Source organism: Chaetodon auriga, chromosome 8 (genome assembly GCF_051107435.1).
Source record: "Chaetodon auriga isolate fChaAug3 chromosome 8, fChaAug3.hap1, whole genome shotgun sequence".
NCBI lineage: Eukaryota > Metazoa > Chordata > Actinopteri > Chaetodontiformes > Chaetodontidae > Chaetodon > Chaetodon auriga.
The window spans coordinates 6,617,067-6,626,999 of NC_135081.1; positions in this window are offsets into that span (position 1 = coordinate 6,617,067).

Here is a 9,933-nt window from a genome sequence, read left to right on the forward strand (position 1 = left end):
CAGGCTCATATATTCCATATTTGCTTTGTAAGATCAAACACCAGGTTAAGACCTTTCCTGTTGCTTTATTGTCTTGGCATCTTGAGTTGAAAAATCCACTTTCTCCTGATAAAACCAAAATTCTTGCAATTCACTGGAGTATACAAAAAAGTGCAGCTCAGGAGGGATTAATCTATCACGCTCTTTCCCAAATCCCTTTCACAATGTGGGGATAAACATGAACAGAAAATTTGATCTGACAACTGGCCCTGTGGGTGAGGGGTCCATGAGTGGGCAGCCAAAATAGGTGTTGATTCAGTCACCACAAAGGTACGTGGTGAAGTCGCTGCTTCTTTACTTTTCAGAATGGATGCGTTGAGACAAAATGTGCCATTTCTCCCGATGCTTCCTCCCTCCCTTTATCCTTTTCCTCAACTTCTATTTTTTGTCGTCCCTCAGAGACACAGTTTGTCTAAGATTCATTTATTTCAAATGAATCCTTGTAAATCAAAAGTATCTGGATCGCAGCCAAAGCAGAGAAAGTTATGAAATGATGTCTGCGGGGCATTGTTACTCCACAAACCGTGCCTTTGATTTCATGGATAATATGTAGATTAAGGAAAATGAGCTCTGTTTTTGTGTTCATTTCTAGCCTATCCGAGCCAGGTCTCTTTCTTGGCTGTCTCAAAACCCATTTGTTTTTCTTGTTTTTCTGGGGGGGGGGGGCTTTGTGTTTGCATGCAGTCAAGCTTGGCTTCTAATGTATGTTTGATCCCAGTTATTTTGAGCTGACACTGCACTTTTCTCCCAGTCTTGAGATACAAAACTTTATCCTCCCATAACCATCAATAATTCCATTTTCACTTTCAGAAAATTTCATTTTTCAGAGATCACATCTGATTGTTGCTGACATTTCTTCCCGTGTTTTGTGCGTATGTTGTGTTTGAGTAAAGTACAATTTAAATGTATTGATCAATGATGTATCGCACACACTGTCAATCTCACTTTAGTCTTTCTATACATTAGCTGCACTTCAGCTTTTACTAAGATTGCCTCTCGTAGAGGCAGTTGAAAAATGTGAGCTCAGCAAAAGCTATAATTTGTTATTTTAATACAAGACAGTGAAATGTTGGCCCAGAAATAATTGGATGAAAAACTGCATCTGTAGCTGTATGTAGAGCTCAAAGATGGTCATACTTGGTGGCTGAATCCATACGTCAGCCGTTTTAGTAGCAGCTGTGGAAACTGAGTACATTTACTGAAGAACTATACTTAAGTACAGCTTTGATGTACTTGTACTTCATTTGAGTAGTTCCATTTTGTGCAAATGTGTAGTTTTATTCCACTACATGACTCTGCAGTGTAAGGTTTTTCTTATGATCCACTGCTATAGATGAAAATGCCCATTGCAAAAAACCGTCATCTCCTCCTTGACCAACTACATCACTGCTGCTTTAACATAAATAGATCAGTAACAATAAGAAGAATATACTGTATGTCATAATCTGACACTCTGAAAGGATCCATTTTGCTGCCTAAATAACACTTTTGATATTTTTGGGGCATTTTTTCTTAGCAAATCATGATCTTGAGGCAACGTTTTTGTAATCCTCTGAAATCTGAAATTCAGATAGTGACTGAACATTTCTTGATAGCTCAACATAACAGCTTCTTAAGTCTTAAGACACTTTGGTTAAAAATCTGCAGTTGCTGCAGTATATCCTCCTTATATGTGAATATAGAGCCTCAGCAAATATATAAAATGTGTGTACATGTGTATGTATAATAATTAATGATGGTGTTTCGAGACTAGTGCGATCGTGTATTTGGTTGCTTTGAAATATGCTCGATAAATCTGTTTTTTTAAATCAAGTACTACAGATTTAGAGCTAATTTACCTTCATAGACATTGGGTAAACTCCAGCTTTAATTAGCATGGCAGAGACTATAAAGGTGTGCGTGCGTGTGTGCGCAAAGTCAAGCAGACAGCTGTTGTGGAAAAATGAAACACTTCCTCCTCGTTGTGCCCATTAACAGAGTTTTCAAACATCCTCCCTTCATCAGCAGTGATCCTGAACAAGGCTGGCAGGGTTGCAGGCAGGCCAAGGCCACAGGCAATAATGCTGTGGTACACTGATGTTACAAAGAGGAGTGTAAAATGTTAATGACAACAGATCAGCTGTGCATGCACACACACTGTAATCACATCATCGTCCCTACTGGCAAGTTAGTCACCCTCCCTCAGAAGGAGCTGCATTTTCCTCACCAGCGTTGATGAGACGTACATACTGCACCCTATAAGCACTGCAATCATGTGACGCTCAGTAACATTAGTGACATAAGTCCAGTCTGCATGGCTTGCTGCTCTCTTCTGCAGTGACTCTGTAGCGTGGTGATAGAGCAGTTGACGTGATAAAGGAGCTATTGGATAACAGGAAGGCAGAGGGAGATCAGAGGGAAAAGGCTGCTGTGATAACATCCCCTGCTTGAGACGCTGACAACCCTGAGAGGCATCATTTAGAGGTGTGAAAACAATAGAGAGCTGTATGGCTTACAGACAAAAGCTACATATCATCTGCCTGCTCCTCTGAACTGTTTTCTGGAATTAAATTCCAAAATATCTGATTATGTGCTGAAGACACAAATCATGTAAAACTTACTTTTCTAAGAAATCTTTCAAATGTATGCAAATCAGGTCAAAAGAGCCCTTGTGAGGTTTGCTGAACAGCACCAACCATGGCCCCAGGTGGTAATTATGGGATGGCTGTTCATTTTAAAATGTAGTGTAAAAGAAGCACAAGTAGGGAAAAACATAAAGTCAGCTAACTGACTCATCTATGGCAGTTATATAACAAAATCTTAAGTTTGCGAGCAGTAGCCAACATAAGCTTGTGGTCATACCAGACCAAGTGAGGCTGCAGCAGCAAAAGCTCTGAATGTATTGAGTTGAGCAAGGGTGTGTTTTATAGCTTAGAGATTCAGCTTTTAATTTGTAAGAGGGAGAATATGTTTGTCCTTCAAAAGTTACAGTGTCAATCTAACAGTTTAGGAAAGTAAAGTAAATTTGGTTAAGCAGATGAAAATCACTTGGTGAAAGGGGTAAAGATAAGATAAGATAAGATAAGATAAGATAAGATAAGACTTTATTGATCCCACGCTGGGGATATTCACTTGTTACAGCAGTAACAATAAAAAGGAGAGGTAGAAAAAAAAGAGCAAATAGACAATAAAAAGATATAAAATAAACTCAGTTCAGAGTATAAAATCTATATTGCCTTGTGAAGATACATTTGCTTCAGGAGGGACACTATGAGGGGCATGAAGATAGAAAGTCCGGGCAGCACGGTGGCTTAGTGGTTTCCTGGCAGGATGATGGTTTTCTTTCCTTGTTTTATTTATTTATTTATTTTTTGTAAAATAGTCAATCATAGGCAATCTATAACAAAATTATTTGCTAAATTAATTAAGCTCTACATATTCTACAAAAGCTATAAATAAGCTACAAAAGACTACTAAATTAAATAAATAATTTCTTGTTTTCTTTGGGGGGTTTTTGTTATATACGTACGCAATAATGATTCTGGATAATAAATATTGTTGTGTTGTCCAATGTCAAGTCTGTATTTGATCATGTGACAAGTCTATAGACATGCGCCCCAGTAACTTTGCGTGCACCGGGCCGTCATAGCTATCCTACGCCAATGGACAATAGTCCGGCATTTGCACTAACAGAACATTTCAGCCACAACCCTGATGACATCATCTGGGTTATAGAGGCACAAGGAACATTACACAGCTGTTTCAACAGTACTTCCCATGAGTAGTTAAATGAATTTGACAAGGCTACACAAGGTTTTGGTCAAGAGATTAAGTAAGAAAAAACATTGATGTATAGACAATATATTCTATATTTATATTAAACACTTATTTTTCACCTGTACATAGAGTAGAGTCAAATTCCTTGTATATGTACACATACTTGGTCAATGAAGCTGATTGAGATTGTGATATTGCATGTTTGTAAATCAAGGGGAATATAACTTTTAATACACTTGTTCACTTTATGAGGATGTTACTTTTTGTCGACGTATTAATATCAAAAATTGCGCAGAAGCCGCAGCATGGTGCTGCTAAAAGTGACAGTTAAAATTAGTGTATGGTAATTACAAAATCATCACTGGTTAAAACGTCCTCACAGATAATAACATGCACAGCAATTAGAGTAGAAAAAACCCTGCCTGTCTCTCCCTTAGTCTTTCCTCTGCAAGACTTACATTAAAAACTGGATATCGTGACCATGATTCATTCCCCACATACAGTACAGCACAGTACAATACATGTAGCCCTCAGCAAATGGAAGTGAATCATTTCTTAACTTTGTTACAGAAGCTATTAAAGTTGGCACAATGCGCTGCCAGACCCACAGCCGCAGGCATCGTGAGGACCGACTCGGCCATGGTTGAGAGGAGACATGCAGGTCCAGCATTTAGGTTGAATGGCACAGCTTTGTTTCCTGAAATCAAATGAAAACAATGTAAAGGAGAGCTGATCTAGAAGGGCTGAGATAGAAATAGTAGGGGTGCTTTAGGTGGGTATAATATCAAGGAATGCTCTTGTCTGTGATGGCTGAAAGTTTCTGTATTCAACCTTTAATAAAGCCTCTCTAAGGGGTTAGCTGTTTCATTAGTTTCTGTTTGATTTGCTAAAGAGTTTCAAATGTCTATCATTAAGACTTCTCCCACCACCCCAGAACAATTATGGTGAGTAATACTGAAAGAAGACAAGGAAATGCAAAAAATATTATAGCCGATCTTTTCTGTCTGAGCTGTAGGACGGTATTAAATAGAGAAGGGAAGGTTCACTTTGACAAGAAAGTAGATGAGATGACGCTCTCAACTTGTCAAAACGTCCTCCCTCCCTCCACCTGTCGCCTCTGTGGGATAGCGAGGGTCTTTGTTCTGACTCAGCGTCAAACTCTCCTCTGAATAAAGGCTTCTGTCTAATAGAATGAGCTGCCTGGGAGACTTGCAGAGGGAACTATAATTTGGACGCAGCTCCAGGAAATGGGACTCTCGCACCTCAAAACATTAATGCCTCAGAGACTCACAATGTGCACAGTCCTGGAACCATTCAGAAAACTGGACTCATCATGATGAATCTAAAGATAGATTCATGGAAATATATTGGAACAGACAAAAGGCCTCTCTTTGGCACGAGGCAGCGGGTAACACTCGAACTGGCACGCATGCACACAAACTGTGGAAACCGTCCTGGTTGGCCAGTGGGAATATGTCTCTGCCTATTATTCGCTTTCTTTCCAGGTTTCCACTTTTCTTGGGTTTATCATGTGAAGGATGTGTTCTAGGGGTCAGGTTGGCTACACAAACAAAAGGCCTCTTTATCCCGCGGCTACAATCAGCTGAAGCTCCTGGAGAAAGAGAGGGGAAGGACAGGAGAGAAAATGTGCTCAACAATTTTGTGCCCCTGTCGCATTTCTCTCCCTTGCTACAGTTTTTCTTGTGTTCCAGAAATGCCGGGAAGATGGACGCTCCAATTTTATCCACTGTTTTTTACATTCGCAGAGAGAAATTGCCTGTGTGTTGTCACAGTGGTCTAACCACGCCAGCGGCATGGCTCTGTGGATTGCAGTGATGGTCTGTTGAATAGATTGCCATTAAACTCTGTACAGACATTCATGTGACCCTCAGGATGAATTATAATAACTTTGTCGTTCCTGCTTTTTCACCCAGCTTGCAATGTGAAAATTTGCTTTATAACCAAATACCTGCAAAAACATTCCCATCAGCCTCTGCAGCACTTTGTGTTTAGTGCTAAGTAGCAAATGGTAGCATGCTTACATGTTAAACTAGGATGCTCAACAAGAAAACATTATGCCTGCTAACCTACTTAGCATGTTGGCACGCTGACATTAGCATTTTGCTCAAAGCACCGCTGGTTTCAGTACAAGTATGTGCTTCATAAACATAGAAAGACAAAATAAAAAAGGAGCGACACTGGAACAAAAGAACAAATAAAAGAATAAAATTAAATAGTAAATAATTAATAAAATTAAAACATATCAGAGGCTGAACTGTCACACAAACACACACAAACACACTTCCATGCATGTGGTCACTGCATCTGTTTCCAGCCAGCATACAGCTCACATATATAACATGTACAGGTGCATTGGCTCTTTCTGGCACCTCCAGCATTGTTTTGATCTGGGCATTTGAAACACTCTGGTGAGTGTAGTTGTGATTCTGAACAACTGGCCAGAGATTCTTGACAATGTAAGTTTGTCAAGATCTATGTAACCTCTACCGCCACAATAGACATATACAGCTTAACAGTTGCCTGATATTACCACAAGAAAAGATCGATTCCTTTTTATACACCTTGCTCTTCATTCGAATGCCCAAATAGCCACACCACTTCTGCAGTGGATATACCCCTGAGGCATGCAGAGGAGACATGCGTCTGTGTAGATTGGACCATTTGTCTTAGCTGTGAGTGCTGACAGATTGCCCTGTCGTTAACATCCCCCTCTTCGTCTCCTCCTGTTCCCAATTCTATCCATCCCTCACTGAGATCCTCCCTGAAACAGCAGTCCATATAGCTGTCAACTCATTCATGGGACACAGCTGAGTGATCAATCTTTGCTAAACAGTTAGAAGATCTCAATTTTGGAACAAAAGTCTGTAATCTGCCAGATCTGCCAGGCTGTTTGCTACATCAGTCACTGGCTACCTCTTAAAAAGTGCTAATTTTTTCATCTTTATTTTATGCCCAGCTTCTACCTGTAAAAAACATTTTGTTCTTTTTGAATCAAGGTATTCCAGCATGCAAGACCACACACCATGTATCTCAGCCAGGAGCGAGGATTAGCAGCTACAGGAGACCTAACTGCTTATTTTTCCATAATACATGCCGAACATAACCGCCGATAAGCATTTTGCCCTCCGACAGTGAGGCAAAAGCTCCTCCGTCTCCAGACTCCAGACAAGCAGCAGCCGATTCATCTTCCCTCGGGCTGGAGGAGATATCAAGCTGCAGCAGCGGCAGAAACATCACACTATCACCCCACTTCCAGCAGGGCCTCCATCTCCTCTGTCAGCTGTCAGCTCAAAATGTCTCCCGCTTGTCAGACCAGAGCTTTCAACGCAGTCCGTGTCTTTCACTAACTACCGCCACAATTTCTTTCCAAAGTTAGAAGTGACGTTTTGCATCGCATTTGAAAATCAAAAGCTGATGTGTACTCTGCCGCCTCAACAACAGAAATACTGCTGTTGCATTTGACAAGTTTTCATTCTCACATGCTGTATTCTCACACTGGATCAGCCACTCATGGCAGTAAGCAGTTTTCTGTCATTGTGCTGTCATAAGCAGTATAAGTTCCAGAAACTGCTTTCTGGATGTCTGTTTTGAGTTGTGTTTTTTTTTTTTTTTTTTTTTGCCTCATGCTCGCTGAGGCAGCTGTTGTCATTCTTCCCCAGGAGTAGGTTGACTCTGTGGTCTGCACCTGCTTGAAGGCTTGGCATGGATTTGCTCCAAGGTTGCCACGGAGGCTTGTTGAAACCAATGGATGAACTAATGAGCCCCTGAAGGCCCCACTGATATGCCCCATGGCCTTGTTAGAAAGCCAAGATGGGGGAGTTGCAGAGGCAGATAAAGGCTGAAGTATGGGTGTAAGGGGTGTGGTGGTTGTTAAAGTCATGGGGTAATTAGTTGAAGCAAGAGGGGAAGACAGTATGACTTCAGAATTAAGATAACAGTAAAAAAAAAAAAAGAAAGAAAAAAAAAAGACTGAGAGTCTACAGCCATGCTAACAGCTCTTTGAGGCTGTACTTACTCAGACAGCACAGCAGTGGTTTCAGCTAAGTGCTAACATCAGCATACACAATGTCAATGGTGGCATGCTTGTGTGTTAGCATGCAAACATTTGCTAATCAGCGCTTGGCCAAGTCTTTATTTTAGCAGGTACAGGGACAGAAACCAAAGTACTGGACAAATGAAAATTTTGATCTGCTAGAAAAGAATTGAAGGGCTCATCAATGTTATTACAGTTCATGAGGAGGACATGAAGGTCTGTACCAAATTTCATGGCACTCCATCCAATTGCTAAATTTTGTGCCAGTCCATCTAATTGGTGCTGATGGATGGAAAGTCAAGACCATCCGTAGGATTTATCCTCTTGGCACCGTGGATATCTGGACCAAATTATTTATCACAATCCATCCAGGAGTTTCAAGACATTTCCAGGAAAAATTCACAGGATCAAAAAGTCATTGGAATTCGTCCTTTGGAGCTCACCACCAATCATCTTCATCAAAATTTCATGGCAATCCATGCATTCTTTTTCAGTCTGAAACTGAAAAATTGGATTTTTGCATTCCACTTCATATCTGACAACAATGGTTTGTACATGATGTTTTACAATGGAAAGCCATATCAGGACATCTTACAAGTTAATCAAGTTAATCTTAAAACTACGGATATGACAAAGTTGGCTTCAATGTTGTGTTTTTGTCTGTACTTTTCAGCTTTATAACGACTCCAGAAAAGAAGAAAAGAGCAAGATTCTGTGATTCCTCTTTCACAGAACGACTCCAAGATTCTCAGGATAGATGACCCATTAGGCTTGGGTGACTAAAACGGGAACTCAATCTAATGCCTCATTTCCTCTCAGAGATGAGACAAGCTTTGTGGCTTGACCTCTCCCAAAAGGATCTCTTTCTTTCTACAGTGGCCATGTTGTAATGTCACACATCGCTGTCTCATTTAATCCAAAAATAATATCAAACACATTAGCGAAGGCAAAGGCCTGGAAAATCCAATATGAAATTCATACTGTGGTGCTCGTAGACCTGATCACTCCATATGTGTGATGTCACATGTGGTTTTAATGGACATTCATCCCCAATGGGAGAGAAGTCATAGAGGCAGCAGGGAGTTCTGACTGAAGAGATGCTTCGAATTGCACTCTTTAGTACCAGTCTTGGAAAATAAAGAGGTTGTTTCTCACAATTTATTCCCGCTGTAAACTAAAATATAACACAATAACTTATATTTGCTGTCAGATAAAATCCTCAACTCTCTAAAATGTTGAGGAACTTGTTGATGGCTATACATGTTTACTTTTTTATTTTAGCCTCACTAGTGTCACAGCTCCAGGAATGGCAATGTCAGCTGGTCTACCACTTTGTTCCAGGCTGAAATATCTAAACAGCAGTTGGATGGATTGCCACGATAATTTGTACAGACAGTCATGATTCGCAGATGATGAATCCTAATGGTTTTGGTCCTCCACTGTCTTTTTCTCTTGTGCCACCAGGTTGACATTTGTGGTTTTGAGTGAAATGTCTTGTCAACTACTGAATTGATTGAAACTTATAGGCATTTATATGCCCCTCAGGATGAATTATTTCAATTTTGGCAAAGAATTTTTTTAGCCAGTGCCATCATCTGGTCAAAATTTTCATTTGTCCAATGCTTTGGTTTATGATTTGATCTGCAAAACTAATTACATCCTTATCAGCCTTAGGTGGACTTTGTAATGGGAATCCGCATATACTAGCATGCTAACAAGCTAAATTAAGATGGTGAACATGGCACCATACTTGACAGTTTACCTCAGAGCACCACTGTGCCTCATGTGTTCGTCTTGGTGGAATGATCAAGCTTTGAAATGTTTTCAGTATTCAGGTCCAATCACTGCTGTGTGATTTCATTCGTCAAACATGACAAGCATGAAATTCACCAAGATCAGGGTTAGAAGTTTAGCCACAATGACACAGATGTCTGTCTGAAGATGCAGCATGATCCCAGAGTGATGACCTCATAGAAAAAAAGTGAAAGTCTACATCATTTAATGTGGTTGCAGTTGGATATCATTTCCCGTATGTCCCTTATACATACACTGTACTGTACACATGTAAAACAAGAGCAAGCAAG